The 17216-nt window shown below is 43.1% G+C and overlaps 1 protein-coding gene across 15 annotated transcripts in view; it reads right to left on the bottom strand.

Annotated features, from left to right (window-relative positions):
• TIAM1 (TIAM Rac1 associated GEF 1) overlaps positions 1-17216 on the bottom strand; it is a 441123-nt gene that overhangs the window by 233295 nt on the left and 190612 nt on the right. For 2 of the 15 annotated variants that reach the window (XM_065541421.1, XM_074034151.1), the window contains exon 3: positions 15847-15988. The exons of the other annotated variants lie outside the window; for them this stretch is intronic. The gene's annotated coding sequence lies outside the window, so the exon portion shown is untranslated. The remainder of the gene's footprint in view (positions 1-15846; positions 15989-17216) is intronic. 15 annotated transcript variants of the gene reach the window in all.

Here is a 17216-nt window from a genome sequence, read left to right as displayed (position 1 = left end):
TAAAAGCATCTAAGCTTTTCCTAGTTTGGGACGTTTCAGATACCTCCCTGCTCGGCAACAATAAACAATACTAATTGTTATTGGCACTAGAAGTAAGATCGTATAGAATAACTAAGAAGACAAAAAGTCAAGTTCTAATTTCAGTCCTGCCATTTCTTCAAAGAATGCCAGGATAGCTGTATAATCCTCAGTATAGCCTCTTGAAAAAGCTGGGTCAGGGAGTATCCCATCGGGGAGGCCTCATTTGGTCATGAGAGAAGCAAGGATACAAAAATGAGAAGACCCGGTTCAACTCCAGGGTCCAACGACAACCAGAAGAGTAACTTAGAGGAAGCCACTCTGCCTACCCTTCAGTAAAGTGGGAACTTCAAATAAGAGATGCCTATTGGCAATGGAATGCATGGGTTAACAGGCTTTGGACTGGGCACATGCCCAACACTGCCTCTAAATGGGCAAATGCGCACTAATCATGTCAAGACAATTTTCAATCAGGAAATAAGCCAACCCTGTATCTTAAACGATCTTAGCGTTTATAATGTTCTCAATGTTATCACGTTGACGGTGCTATTTTGGTAAAAAGTACAGTTCTGGCACTAGTTATGTGTCGCAAGAGAGAACAGAGGCCCCTCCCGATGGGGTCCCAGAGGGCTCACCTCTTGAGCCCTAAGCCTTCCCCAGAGAGTCCCTACTGTGGGACAGTAGCAGGCCACCCTTGTGAGGGTAGACACGGTGAGCGACGAAGGCCCGGCACCAACCAGGTCCAACCAATTTAATGGTATTTAATCGTATTTATGGGTGGGAATCATTTTGATTTTTATTTTATACTAAGATACAGTAACTGTCACTTTAAAATTTGGGGGGGCCAAAACATACTGGGGCGGGGAGTGGAGAATGACACTGGCTAAGAAGGTGATCTAGTTTGGATATTTGTACCCACCCAAATCTTATGTTGAATTGTAATTCTTAGTGTTGCAGGTAGGGCCTGGTGGGAGGTGATTAGATCATGGGGGTGGATTTCTCATGGATAGTTTCTCGTGAGAGTGAGTCAGTTCTCGCAAGATCTGGTTGTACAAAAGTTTGTGGCATCTCCCCGCATCTCTCTCTTGCTCCTGCTCTGGCACATGACATGCCTGCTCCTGCTTCTCTTTCTGCCGTAACTGTAAGTTTTCTGAGGTCTCCCCAGAAGTCGAGCAGATGCCAGCATCATGCGTCCTGTACAGCCTGCAGAACCACCAACTAAACCTCTTTTCTTTATAAATTACCCAATCTTGGGTATTTCTTTACAGCAGTGCAAGAATGGCCCAATACACGAGGAGATACCTAGCACAGGGGTAGGATGGTGAAGTGAAAAGGACCCCACCCATAGACCTGTTTGTAACACATGACACCTTACAGAGTTTTGTACTGAACACAGGCACATAATCAATTAAAATTAGATGACTTCTAATGAATAATGGCCAGGGAAACATGTTAATGAGAATCCACTTGTCTTATGTTCCCTTCCAATAACACAGGCATTTGATTTCACTCTAGGAGCATTTGCTGCCATCTTCCCTAATGCAAATGAAAACCAAATATGCAAAGGTTACTTTCAATCAGAGAATACGACAAACCTGTGTCTCAAAATATTAAATGGCCTAACATAGGGGTGACACATTTAGGGTCATAGACCTCTATATGTAAGAGCAGAAAGGAGGTCTTATAAATCACTCATTCATCTGAAGTCAGAAGGAGTAAGTGACTTGTTCAAGCTCACATAATAAAACCATGATAGCTTCAGCCCAGTACCCAGGTCAACAGAAATAAACTTGCTGTATGTCCCACTCATTACCTCCTTTAAAAAATATTTCCATAAAATGAACATTCAATGCAGTATACGTACATATAATTTGGGGTCCCAACCTAGTACAAAAGGCACATACAAATAAAAAAATATAAATTAAGCCCATCTAGAATTAATAAGCAAACCGTAATAAGTGGGTACCTGAGAAATTCTTGGCTCAGCCCCAGACAAGCAAGCAAGGGGCCCAGAGACCTGGCAGGGAGGACGCAGTCAAACCCAGATGGCTGGAGGCAGTCTGACTCACCAGCAGCCAGCGTCCTCCCAAATTACAGTGGCAGGTTCAGCAAGAATGCAGGAGAAAGATTCACATGTGCCCAAGGGGTTAAGATAGCAACCTGGTCAAAGACACAGACTTCCTCAGTTAGGAAAGCTCTACCGCTGGAATACCAAGAACTTAAAGTTCATCTCTGGCCAGCCATGGTGGCTCATGCCTATAATCCTAGCACTTCGGGAGGCAGAGGTGGGCAGGTCACCTGAGGTCAGGAGTTCAAGACCAGCCTGGCCAACATGGCAAAACCCCATCTCTACTCAAAATACAAAAATTAGCCGGGTCTGGTGGTGTGTGCCTGTATTCCCAGCTACTTACGAAGCTGAGGCAGGAGAATCGCTTGAACCCGGGAAGCAGAGGTTGCAGTGAGCCAGGATCACGCCACTGCACTCCAGCCTAGGCAACAGAGCAAGACTCTGTCTCAAAAAAAAAAAAAAAAAAAAAAAAAGTGCATCTCTGCTAATGCCACAAAATACCATCATTTTCACTTGTCTGTGAATATTCATTGTAGCATTTGCTCACAATAGCCAAGAGGTGTAAACAATCTATGTGCCCATCAGCAGATGAATGAATAGACAAGACGTCGTGTATCTCTGCAATGGAATATTACTCAGCCATTTAAAGTAATGAAGTTCTGATCTGTGCTGCTACATGGATGAACCTTGAAAACATTATGTTAAGTGAAAGAAGTCAGACACAAAAGGACAAATATTGCATAATTCCACTTATATCCAAGTTTTGAACATAGATAGTGGTGATGGCTGTACAACATTGTGAATGTAATTAATGCCACTGAAGTGTGTACTTACAAACAGCTAAAATGCCAAGTCTTATGTTATATATATTTTACCACAACTTTTAAAAAATATTCCAAAAATATCATTTTCAACTTTTTGGCTCAGATATATGTAGCTATTAAAAAAAAAAAAAAAAAAAAAAAAAAGCAGCTGCTGGCCTGGTGCAATGGCTCATGCCTATAATCCCAGCACTTTGGGAAGCTGAGGTGGGCGGATCACTTGAGGTCGGGAGTTCAAGACCAGCCTGGCCAACACAGTGAAACCCCATCTCTACTTAAAATAAATAAATAAATAAATAAATAAATAAATAAATAAATAAAAATTAGCCAGGGATGGTGACGCACGCCTGTAATCTCAGCTATTTGGGTGGCTGAGGCACAAGAATAGCTTGAACCCGGGAGGCAAAGGTTGCAGTGAGCTGTAATCATGCCACTGCACTGTAGCCTGGGCAAAAAAGCAAGACTCTGTCTCAAAAAAAAAAAAAACAAAAAGCTACTGCTAAAAACAAAACTAATCAAAACTTTACGCACATTAACCAAGCCTTCCAATAAGCCAACTCTCCCTGTCATATCACCATGATCTCCGCACGCCCAGATAAGTGATTTTCTCTGATGGTAAGGGATAAAATGACATTGCCTCACCTATCAAGGTAAATCTTTCGCAGTTATGAAGATAAAACAAGGCACACCTTTGCACAGTATGCTGGAGTCACAGCGGTAGAGAACAGCTGCTTCCACCAACCCATCCCAATCCCAAATTTCAAAGCAGATCAAGAAACCAAAAATGAGTCCAAAACCCTAACAGTGGGGGAAATGAATCAAACCCAAACTCTTAACTGCAAATATTAAATGGCACACATGTTAACTAACCACATTCAGGTGTACCCTCAACCCACAGTAATTTCAGGAGTTAAGACAGAAGCAGGGGTGCCAGGCAGTCTAAGTAAGAATTGTGAGTCAGCCAGGAATTCCTCTTCCAGTCACAGGCCTATCCCTTCATCTTCATAAAGCCTCAGTCCCTCATCTGTAAAATGGGAATAAGAACATTTCCCTCATAAAGCTATGTGAAGACAACTTTGATGACGAGTTGCGGACACTTTCTGAGCACTTTCTCTGTGAAAGCCACTAGGCTAGGGGCTGCTTATTCAATTTTATACCTGGTCCTCATGACAGCTCAGCAAGGTACTACTTATCACTAGACCCATTTAACAGATAAAGAAACTGAGGCACAGAGCGCTTAAATGAACGGCCCAAAGCCACTCAACAAGAGGCAGGTCTAAAATCTAGTCTCTGTGAAGCTGGGACCCCAGCTCTCTCCAACCTCACTACTGCATTTGGGCTACAGTCTTGTCATTATCAACCCTGACATCCTTACACTTGATTTATTTGTTTTTATTTATTTATTTATCTTTTTTTTTTTTTTTTTAAAGACAGAATCTCACTCTGTTGCCCAGGCTGGAGTGCAGTGGAGTGATCTCAGCTCACTGCAACCTCTGTCTCTTGGGTTCAAGCGATCCTGTGTCTCAGACTCCCAAGTAGCTGCAATTACAGGTGCCCACCACCAGGCCCAGCTAATTTGTATATTTTTTGTACAGGCGGGATTTCACCATGTTGGCCAGGCTGGTCTCGAACACCTGTCCCCACACGTTCTGCCCACCTCAGCCTCCCAAAGTGCTGGATTACAGGCGTGAGCCACCATGCCCGGCCTTATTATTCCTAACACTACCTTTCGTGTCATGAATCTCAGCTTCCAGGTTCACAAAGTCAGAGGGCTGAGTGTGACTCCCAAAGCCTACACTTACTCATGGAGAACCTCATTGCCTTTCAAGGACAAATGTGGCAGGCAAGCAACATATTTCAGAGTTTGTCATGAAGCTCCTGGAAGTTAGTCATCACTCCGTCTGAGAAAGGTGAGTGAACAAGGTATCTAACGTGAGCCAGCTAAACTGCACAAGAGGCAAATAATATGCATAATGCATGTGTGGGAGATTCCAAAATGTATTCATGGGGTCCTTTGACAGAACCAAGGACGCCCCCACCAAACCCCCACCCCCACCACACGAAGAGGCAAGTTCAAACTCTGGACTGAGATTATTAACTGCTGGTGGATATTTTATACTGAACTATTTATAACACCTCCCTGAAGTACTAATGTTGGTTCACAATCAAAAGAAATACGTACTGAACAGCATCGTGCTCGCAGCTGAACCACCCAACTTCCCGGTAAAACATGACAGGTGACTCACAGGGATGACACAGTTCCTGGCACAGGTACCAGGAGTTACTACTCGTGTGGAGTAGGCTCAGCCAGCAAGTTGACAAACACTTCACCACGTCACCTAAAACACCAAAGAATGTTTAGCTCTCGGATGCCTGGTTTCTGAGAAAGGGAATTTCTCAGCATGGGACCACAACGCTGACAACCTGCCCAGCTGAGAATCCTTGCTGTGGGCTGGTGGACGCCAAGATAAGCCATCTCTGACTTTTACTTTTCTCAGCCTCAACAACTTCACACACCTTGCTCAGGCTCAGGCTTATGATTCAAGCTTCTCACCCCTCCCAAAGTCCCGTACCCTGGGAGTCTTTGTTCTTTTTCTGGCCACAGATGAACTCAGCCCATTAAAGAACAGCTGTTATCCCTTACACATAACTTTCCATTGGCAAAAATTAGTCAGGTCGGCTAGGTCTGAAGTCAGCAGTCTCCTGCAGAAACACCCACCAGACACTGTTCCCCCACCACCAAAAAAAAAAAAAAAAAAGGTAGCAGCAATGAACTGCCCATTACCCGTCTGGTAGACACATACACACAGACACCACTGACTCATTCCATTTCAATAACCAAAAACAATATTCTTGGCCTTTGGCATGAATATGGGTTTTTATTTTCTTAAGGACGTGTGGCCAACTTGGTCTATTCGTTCCCATGCAAACTTATTCTTCTTCCACATGTGCAGGTAACCTTAAGACTTGAGGTCTTTGTCCAACGTCACCTTCTCAATGAAGGTGTCCTCCTGGCCAGTGGCCCCACCCCTCATCCCTGGCACATTTCCTTTCTTACTTCCCTGATTTATTTTTCTCTCCATTTATTTATTTATTTATTTATTTATTTATTTATTTATTTATTTATTTATTTTGTTGAGAAAGAGTCTTGCCCCGTTGCTCAGGCTGGAGCACAGGGGCACGATCTTGGCTCACTGCAACCTCCACGTCCCAGGTTCAAGTAATGCTCCTGCCTCAGCTTCCTGAGTAGCTGGGACTACAGGCACGTGCCACCACACTCGGCTAATTTTTGTATTTTTAGTAGAGATGGGGTTTTGTCATGTTGGCCAGGCTGGTCTCAAACTCCTAGCCTCAAGTGATCTGCCCACCTCGACTTCCCAAAGTGCTGGGATTATGGTTGTGAGCCACCGCGCACCCAGCTATTTTTCCCTCCTTTATATACATGCTGAATATTTTCTTATTTTACTTTTTCTTGTTTATTGTTTCTCTCCTCCACTAGAACATAAGCCCCACAAGAGCAGGCACTTTTATCCATTTTGTTCACAATTCTATTGCAAGTGCCTAGAAGAGGGCTTCATACACAGTAGACTCTCAATAAATATTTGATGATTTGAACAACGGTCATTCAGTACCCCGTGATGATAATTCAAGACAAGAAGCACTATCAAAATCACCCAAGTCTGAGGTCTCTTCTTTAACCATAGCAAAAAAGTCCCTTTTTACCAATTCCTTCTAAATCCTTAACAGCAAAGAGAGAAATAAGGAATAGGAGATATAGACATTTATGTCAATAATACACAAACACTTGGAGTTTTCAACTTATACTATAACATTCACTAAGGATTTTCAAGACACTGCATGCCAAATCTCTGAAATACACAGATTATTAACAAAAAGGGGTAAAGATACCAATTGCCCGTGAGCCATCATCGTCATGCATCCCCCCAGCAGCTCACACCTCCCATCTTTTCAGACCATTCAGTCTCATACTCTGTTATGGTCTGAATGTTTGTATCCCCTCAAAATTCATATGTTGAAATCCTAACCCCCAAGGTGATGGTATTCTAAGGTGGGGGCCTTTGGGAGAGGACTAGATCATGACAGCAGAGCCCCCAGGATTGGGATTAGTGCTCTTTTAAAAAGAGGTCTCAGAGTTCATTCATCTCTTTCGCTGTGTGAGGCACACAGCCACAAGGCGCTGTCCAGAGGCAGCAGCCCCTCACTAAACACTCAATCTGCTGTTGCCTTGATCTTGGACTTCTCAGCCTCCGGACTGTGAAATACATTTCTGTTGTTTATAAAATATCCAGTCTGCGGTATTCTGTGATAGCACCAATAGACTAAGACACACTCCAAGAATCCCTTCATATCTTCGATGTTTCATGCTCCTCCTTAAGAAACATAGATTCTAGCTGGGCGCAGTGGCTCAGACCTGTAATCTTAGCACTTTGGGACACCGAGACAGGAGAATGGCTTGAGCCCATGGGTTCAAGACCAGCCTGGGCAACACAGCCAGAGCCCATCTTTAAAAAATTAATGAATTAATAAACATTTTAAAAATTTTTAAAAAGAAGTGTAGATTCCATCATCTATCATTAATTTCCCTCCCTCAACTCCCTGGCCCATCTTTTACTTAGTCACATCCTTTTGGCAAAAACACCTGGTTAAACCCATCAGACTGCCCAGTTCACACCTGTACCCAGACAGCTGACTGTGGCTAGGGAAAAGCATGCAAACTTGTTGGCTGGTCTCACTTTAAATTCATGACCCCTAATGTCATGTGTCCCTTTAAATGCCACTGGCAATTACCCCAAAATTCTCGGTCTATTCTCTCACCCACTATCTTCTGTTTTTCTTCCAAATTCCCAATAATTTCTTCCCATCTGATGACCTTTCGTCCTACTTCTCTGAGAAAAATGAAGCAATCAGAGAGGACTACCACCAACTTCTAAGACTATATATATTCTCTGGTGATCTATCTGCATGTAGGTATATACTCTACCTTTCTGCCTGTTGATGTAGACAACTATCGATGCTCCTCTCTAAAGCCAACCCCTCCACCTGTGATGAGGTCCAATCTCCACCCATTGCTCACTCAAGGGCAATGTTCTAGCAATTTTCCTCTCTTTCCTCCACATCATCAAATTATAAGCATGAAAATTTGCTGCTTTCTTCCTCTCCTTTGCAGAAATATTAAAAGAGGCATCTGTATTTGCCATGTTCCCTTATTTCCCATTCTCTCTTAAACCCACTCCAGTGAGTCTTCCATCCATCCACGTGCTGTTCTCAAGGGCACTAATGACCTCCCAGTTTATAAAGCCAATGTTTCTGTCTTATCTTCATTGTACTTGACCTATTCTATCAGCAGCATTTGACACCACTGATTACTCATTCTGCTCTGGTGTACTTTCTTCAATTGCTTCCAAGTCACCATAATTCTTCTGCCTTGCTGGCTGCCTTTGCTGGTTCCTCCTCTTCTCCCAGACCTCTTAATGTTGGGGAACCACAGGGCTTAGTCCTTGGCCCTCTTCTCTCTTCTTTCTGTACTGCGGTCCTCAGTGAGGGAGATATGTAGATCCACTGTCCCAATCTTACCCCAAGGAAAGACTTGCTGTTCAGCTATGGGGGCTGTGGTCAAAAGGCAGCCTCCAGCCTTCAGCTCCGGCAGGATCTGTCTCAGAGCAGAGGGCGGCATCCGAGGGTAGCCCACATCTGGTGACTGAGTGAGGTGGGGATGAAGGACTGGTCATATCTGCCTCTGCAGGGCAAGGATGATGGGCAGTATTAATTCCAGAGCTTCCAGCTAGGTTGTTCTACATCACTGCTTGACTTCTCCACACAGTCCTACTTCCTTCCTCTTTCTTTCGCAGATCATCTAAATGCCATCTTCTTGCCTGTTTCTGGAGATATCAACCTACAACTCTTGCAGATCCCATCCAGTCTCATGACTGTGAATACCGTCTACATGCTAACAACTCCCAATGCATGTCCCTAGCCAGTGCTTTTTCCCCTAGACTCCACAATCAAATACCGCACTGGGCACTTACACCCTCTGGTATCTTCCAGATGCCTTTCCCAGCTGAGCTAAGGGCAACTGAACCCTCCCAACTATTCAGACCAAAATACTTGGTGCCATACTTGCCTTCCCTTTCTTTCACATCCCACATCAAATCAGTCTGAAAATTCTGTTGCACCCACTTTCCAAATATGTGCAAATCCAAATCTCTTCTCACCCCCTCCCACTGTTGCCACTATAATCTGAGCCACCATTCTCTTTCTACTAGATTACAACAAAGCCTCCTAACAAGTCTCCCTGTTTCTACTCTTGTCCTTCTACAATCCATCTTCATCCAGGACCATGGTGATCCTTTTAAAGTATAAATCAGACACATCATTCCTCTGCTCAAGGGGTAAAAGCCAAACTCCCTAGAGGGACCCACAAAGCATGTCACCCCTCTGGCCTCGTTATTACTTCCCTATCTTCATCTCCTGCTGCTTCTCCCCTTGTTCATGCCATTAAAGCCACGCTTGGCTTCCTCAATGTTCCCTGAACTTTCCAGACACACTCCCTCTTTCTGGAACATTCCAGGTAGGCTGCTAGCTAATTTCTTTACATTCTTTTAGTCTTCATTCAAATGGTACCATCTCATCACTATACCCTAATCTGCCCCACTTACCTCCCAAAACTGCCCACCCACCCAAAGCAGGTCTACTTTGCTTTTTTAAAATATCATTTCCCACCTCCAACACACTGAATCATTAAGTTAAACTTAATTAAAAATGAAGACATAATAACTCATTACAATACACAATTATTTATTTTTTAATAGCAATTCACAAAGACAAGGATCTTTGCCTCTTTTGATCACCAAAGTATCCCAAGTACCTAGGACATTGCCTAGCACACAGTAGGACCTCAAAATAAGAACATTTGTTGAGTGAACAAATAGTATTTCGTCTTCACAACATTAGGTTGGCAGAATGAAGCATAAAGGGACAAAAATAAAACAATGAAAGAGAAAGCAGGGGACATAGAAAATATAGTGAAAGGGCCAGGCGCAGTGGCTCATGCCTGTAATCCCAGCACTTTGGGAGGCCGAGGCAGGCGGATCACGAGGTCAGGAGTTCGAGACCAGCCTAGCCAACATAGTGAAACCCTGTCTCTACTAAAAATACAAAAAATTAGCCAGGCATGGTGGTGGGTGCCTGTAATCCTAGCTACTCGGGAGGCTGAGGCAGGAGAATCACTTGAACCCGGGAGGCGGAGGTTGCAGCAAGTCGAGATCACATCACTGCACACCAGCCCGGGAGACAGTCCACAACTCTGTTTCCGAAAAAAAAAAAAAAAGAAAAAGAAAATACAATGAAAGGATGTAATATGAAGAAAAAAAGAGAACTGGACTAAAGAGATACAGGTTGGAAATATCCCAAAATGCAAAAAAAGATACCAACCCATAGATTCAAGAAGTCCTACAAACCCTGAACAGAATAAATAAAAATATATTTACACCTAGATATGTCATAGTAGAACAGGAAAGCCAAAGGCAAAGAGAAAAACCATAAAAGCAACAAGGAGACTGATGAGTTATTGTACAAAGAAGCAACAATTAGGCAGACAGCCGACTTCTCAGCAAGAACAGATGCCAGAAGATAATGAACTGGTGTCTTCTAAGTGTTTGAAGAAAATCACTGCCAACGGAGAATTCTATATGCAGCAGAAATAAAGATAATTTAAGATGGACAGAAGTATAATAATAATAATTAACAATAATATCTTAGATGTTTAGAATAGTATAAAAGAAAAAATTTTACTGTATCTTATAATCCAGTAGAGAATAAAAGGAATTAATATACTCTAATGTCCTTGTATTATCTAGGAAGGCTTCAAAGTATCAATTTATATATGACTTTGCAATCCAAGGTAGCTATGGTAAATCCTAAGTTTTTTTAATAGGACAGACATCAAAAAGCCAGTAACTAATCATCCTGACTACATTCCGGGTAAAAACTTAGTTATTTACTTAAAAAATAAACAATACAATAAAATGCAAGCCACATGGAAAGACAATATTTGCAACTCATGCAACCAACAAGGAGATATCATGCAGAATAGGTTAAAACACAGACATGCACACAACTGTACAAATCAATAGAAAAACATCAACTACCAAATAAAAAATGACAAGTGATGTGACAGGCAGTTCACAAAAGAAAATATTCCAATGACCAATAAACCTACGAATAGGAGCTTGGCCATGCTGTTTTTTCACATTTACAAAATGCAAACTCAAACCAGGAAATCCACTTATGACCAGAATATCTAGAATTGAAATGACTAACAACACCAAGGTTTTCTGAGGGCATAAGGCAAGAAGAACTCCCTTATCCTCCTAGGGAGAGTGTAACTGGGTCAGCCACTTTAGTAAAGATGAAAAATCAGCAATTTCAATTCTAGAAATATACCCCAAGAAATACATGGACATGACTACTGGGGAACGTATCTCCAAAAAAAGTCCATTGTAGCACTATTCACAATAGTCAAACATTGGAATTAATCCAAATGATCATCAGCAGAATGGATTATGAAGTTATAGCCTATTTATACCATGAAACTGTATAATAATTAAAGTGTACAAACTAGAGATATACCCAAGAGAAAAGTTGAGGAAATAAAGCCAGACCTAGAATACTTAATAAAGTATGATTCCACTGATACACAGTTCAAAAACAAGCAAAATTAAACTACAGTGCTTAAGAATGTACACTCAAGTACTAAATGTGTGACAAGAAGCAAAAATATGATTCCGTAAAAATCAAGCCCAGTTGTTATCTTTAGGAGGCAGGGAGAAACTGTGATTGAGGATGGGAGAGGAGGCTCTCTTGGGGGCTGGCAATGTTGCATTTCTCGAGCTAGTGATGGCCACATTACCCAGTAGGCTGTACAGTCACATGTTATGCACTGTTCTGAATGTGTGGCATGTTTCACAATTTAAGAAGAGTTTATAAAATCCACATAAACTATGTTGTAGACAAATATTTCCCACTGAATAGGAACCCCTCCCCAATTCAGAAAGCCTTTTAGATTTTGGCTATAGATATAAAATCTTGTCTAAATACCACTGCTTCATTAAACCACTCAAAAGCCCAATGAGTAAGACATTTAATGACAGATTAGACAACTAAAGGTGATATTTAGTTCATTAAGACATTCTCCTATTCCAGGTATTAAACTAATAGCAGATGATATTATCATAGATTCCTTTAAGGAAGAAAGGATAGATGGATGGATGGATAGATAGATAGATAGATAGATAGATAGATAGATAGACAGACATGTATATACATTCGGCATGTATACATATACACATATATACATGCATGTAAGTGTATATACACATACGCATATATATGCATTCAAGTATACATATATGATTGATACAAAAACATGCTCCTTGGCTGGGCACAGTGGCTCATGCTTGTAGTCCCAGCTACCAGGGAGGCTAGACAGAGGGACTGCTAGACAGAGGGATTGCTTGAGCCCAGGAATTCAAGGTTACAGTGAGGTATGATTGTGCCACTGTACTACACCTTCGGTGACAAAGCTGTCGCCCTGTCTCTTTAAAAAAAAAAAAGAATATACTCTTTACTGTGACTTTATTTGAAAATGAAGGCAGCATAAGAGTGAGTTCAGTGCATCCACCCTCTTCCTTCACTCTCTCTCTGGTGTCACTGACCTGGATGAGTTATGGACCTGACACTTCCAGCCCAAGGGCACTAGAAAGTAAGTGAGGAGGGAACAGCTGACTTATCCCACACTGAGCCCACAGATTCAAACCAGCCACCCAAGGTTTGCCCTTCTCCTCATGACGAGTCATAGATCCATTTCCCATTAATACAGGTTCAATTATTATTATTATTATTATTATTTGAGAAAAAGTCTCACTTTGTCACCCAGGCTGGAGTGCAGTGGTGCAATCTTGGCTCACTGCAACATCTGGCTCCCGGGTTCAAGCCATTCTCCTGCCTCAGCCTCCCGAGTAGCTGTGATTACAGGTGCCCACTACCACACCTGGCTAATTTTTGTATTTTTAGCAGAGATGGGGTTTCACCATGTTGGCCAGGCTGGTCACGAACTCTTGTCCTCAAGTGATCCATCCACCTCAGCCTCCCAAAGTGCTGGGATACAGGCATGAACCACTGAGCCCAGCTGACAATTATTTTTAAAGCAATGCTAGTCCATCCCCCTTAGGGCAGGGAGTGCTCATTCTCATTCTTGCTTACACTGTGAGGCAGTTCATCACTGTATTTTCTGATTAGGATGCCCTACAGAACAGGACATCGCGTTCTCTGATGGGTGTTTTTTCTGCATAGGATTGGTGGAAGAGACCATTCCTTTCCCCCTTTATTTGTAATTGTTTTCCTCTGTACTGTACCTCCATACTTTTTCCACCATCCTTAACCACACGATGGGCACAGGATCCAGCTGGGATTGTCGTTGAACCTCAAACCCCGTACACAGTGATTGGTCCAGAGGTGGGTTCACGATTGATATTAGCTAATCAGAGAACTTCCTTGGGAATTTTTTTCTTTTAAAACTGCGGATGTAAGCTAGCCTGAGAAGAACTAATCTGATCCAGGGAAAACAGGGATGAAAGACAGAGAGCATCTGATTGTGTTAACTTCCCCGGGTCCAACTGTCCCCTAACCCCAGCCTTACCCTGATTGGTACACAGCCAAACGTATTTCCACTTTGGCCCTAAATCAACTTAGGTTTCTGATCCTTACAATCCAACATTCTAACAGGACCGGGATTTTGTTTTTATCTGTGTTTTTTAAATGATTTCATTGCTGATGTTGTTTTGCAGGGGTAAGAAGCAGAGGAGATCTGCTCCTGTGATCCACAACACTCCTCCATACCACATATTTGTGCAAAAACATCTTGTTAGTCCCCTAAGCTTCCTCTAATGATGTCTTTTAAAACTGCACCTTACATGTCTTCTCCTTGATTAACATCCTTGTTTATTACCTCATTCAGTCCTCCTTTTCCCTTTTCCAAATGCTGAATGATCACACGATGAATGTCTTAGATTTTTCTCTCTTCTGTGAAACCGCTGATCACTCCCAAATTAAGAATTAAAAATGGAGCAGCTGGAGACGCTTTGCTAGCATCCAGATTACAATCTTCGAGCTCTTCCAAAAGAAAGCTCTCTGGTTCTGAGGAAACTCTGGTTGGCTGGGGGCAACCCAAGGAAGTACCTCTGAAACCACACAACATGCAATGAAACCACAGGAAGAAAAGGGGGGGGGCTCTTCCTGTATATTTGCTGAAGCATTTTGCTTAAAGAGAGATCAGTGGTGTTCAATTTCAAGAAAGAAACACCCATGAAGAAAAGTGCAGGACAAAACGGCCCCAGGACATCTCTACCCAACACGCAGGCTTGCTGGTGTCACTTGCATTGAATTTATACATTTCTCCATTATCCCAGTAATAAAGTCTGTGAGTTCAGCATTTTACAGGAAGGTAAAAACACATTCACAGGAGCACTAGCCAGGAGCTTTCTTTTTTTTTTTTTTTTTTTTTTTTTTGAGACGGAGTCTCGCTCTGTCACCCAGGCTGGAGTGCAGTGGCCAGATCTCAGCTCACTGCAAGCTCCGCCTCCCGGGTTCCCGCCATTCTCCTGCCTCAGCCTCCCGAGTAGCTGGGACCACAGGCGCCGCCACCTCGCCCGGCTAATTTTTTGTGTTTTTAGTAGAGACGGGGTTTCGCCGTGTTAGCCAGGATGGTCTCAATCTCCTGACCTAGTGATCCGCCCGTCTCGGCCTCCCAAAGTGCTGGGATTACAGGCTTGAGCCACCGCGCCCGGCCACCAGGAGCTTTCTTAAGTAATTGCATGGTGAACTTCACGGTATCCCCCGTTCCTAAAGACAGATTAGAGGCCCCAGCACTGCACTGTTTCAGATTTCTGTGGGCCACCAAAACTAAAAAAAGCATCCCAAGTGGAGTAAACTTGTTAACAAAAGGGCTACTTAAAAATAAAATTGCTTGTAGAGAGTTCTCTTACAGCTTAATGAATGAGGCTCCGTTTCTCAAACTAAGATTGTGATCAGATGAGAAACCCGCCAAAGACCTCTGCTGAATACCTCACTTATACTCAAGCCTCTGCAGAGGGAGCCAATGAATGACCCCAGCAACTGAAGCGGGTGTGGGGGAGTGGAGGAGGTTATGTTTGAGCCCGTGACGGTAGAATGGAGAAAGCACAGAGATATCAGCCACGGATGGAGAGGAAAGAGCAGCTCTACCTATAGGAATCATTAATAATAAGAGTTCTATACTCTCTGTTAACAAATCTTGGAACAGCTGACACCATGATGGCCAGGGACCATGGATGGACTGATGGATGGATGGATGGACAAACGGACAGACTGAATAAAGAATGGTGGCAGTTGCAACTGAGTGGGTGTGTGTTGATGGAGGAGGAAGGACAGAGGACAGGCCAACCACACCATAACTGCTGAGTAATGGCACAGTCCAGAGTGGGCAAAGTGTTTCTTTAAAGAACCAGATAAATATTTTACCCTTTGCGAGCCATATACTCTCTATTGTGACTGTTCAGCTCTGCCCTTGTTATGTAAAAGCAACCAAAGACAGTAAGTAAATGAAACTGACTTTGTTCCAATAAAACTTTATTCATGAATGCTGAAATCTGAATTTCACATGATTTTCACATGACACCAATTATTCTTCTTTTTCCCCCAGCTGCTTAAAAATGTAAAAGACATTTTTAGTTCAAGGATCTTACAAGAATCAGTGCAATTTGGTCCCTCAGGCCAGAATTCGAGGACCCCAGATCTAGTGTTCAAACACGGCAGTCACTCAGGATAGTGATCAGGAAAAATACAAAATTTTTTGTATTTTTTAGTAGAGACAGGGTTTCATACCATGTGAGCCAGGATGGTCTCGATCTCCTGACCTCGTGATCTGCCCGCCTCGGCCTCCCAAAGTGCTGGGATTACAGGCATGAGCCACCATGCCCGGGCTGTGTCTCCCATCTTTCTAAATCTTCAGCACTTGGCATAGTACCTGTAATATAACAGGTGCTTGAGAGATATTCCCTGAATCAAACCATACTCCCCAACAACCACAAGATTTCACTGTCAAAGCATGACATGAGGCCAGGCACGGAGGCTCACGCCTATAATCCCAGCAGTTTGGGAGACTGAGGCAGGCAGATCATGAGGTCAAGAGATCGAGGTCATCCTGGCCAACATGGTGAAACCCTGTCTCTACTAAAAAATAAAAAAATTAGCCGCGCCTGTAGTCCCAGCTACTCAGGAGGCTGAGGCAGGAGAATCACTTAACATGGGATGTGGAAGTTGCAGTGAGCCGAGATAGCGCCACTGCACTCCAGCCTGGAGACAGAGCAAGACTCTGTCTCAAAAAAAAAAAAAAAAAAGTCTGACATGAAGGGCGATCCACCTTGATACCAGGCATCCCCTATCTGATATCACAGCCATGAATACTATGCCCTTGGGATGGCTGACAAGAGGTCATAGGAAGTAAACCATACTCATTACCTTGAAGCTGGATTTCACTCTTTGCCAAAAGCAACTCTCAGTTTGTCACACTGTAAAAGGCAGGAAACCAGTTACCTTATTCTTGCCATGACCACACAGATGTTACTTAACATATGCATGTCCCAAATGAAAAGAAACATATCCATCCATTAGCAGAGAATGAAAAACATGTCACCCTTTGGCTCCTGAGTTTGGGAATTGATGGGCAATGAACACACTACTGGTTCCTTTTCTTCCCATCCATCTCTCCCTCAGGCCATCCATCAGGAGAAAGCTCAATGTCATCTTCATGATGAGGACTGTGTAGCCATATCCTACAGGCTTTCTTTGCAATACTTAAATTTCCAAGGAAGGCAGAGACTATTAAAAAGAGGATGCTCAGGGGCTTTCTTTTTTCAGCCAGAGTCTTGCTCTGTCACCCAGGCTGGAGTGCGGTGGCACGATCTTGTCTCACTGCAACCTCTACATCCCAGGTTCAAGCGATTCTCCTGCCTCAACCTCCCAAGTAGCCGGGAATTACAGGCATGCGCCACCACACCTGGCTACTTTCTCTACTTTCAATGGAGACCGGGTTTCGCCACGTTGGCCAGGCTGGTCTTGAACTCCTAACTTCATGTGATCCGCCCTCCTCAGCCTACCGAAGTGCTGGGTTTACAGGCATGAGTCACCATGCCCAGCCTCTTTTTAACACTTTATTGGAAATCTTGAATAGATGTATGCCAGGGTCAAATCTA

Source organism: Macaca fascicularis, chromosome 3 (genome assembly GCF_037993035.2).
Source record: "Macaca fascicularis isolate 582-1 chromosome 3, T2T-MFA8v1.1".
NCBI classification, from domain to species: domain Eukaryota; kingdom Metazoa; phylum Chordata; class Mammalia; order Primates; family Cercopithecidae; genus Macaca; species Macaca fascicularis.
The sequence above is the reverse complement of the archived record's forward strand: the minus strand, read 5'-3'. Positions and strand labels throughout refer to the sequence as shown.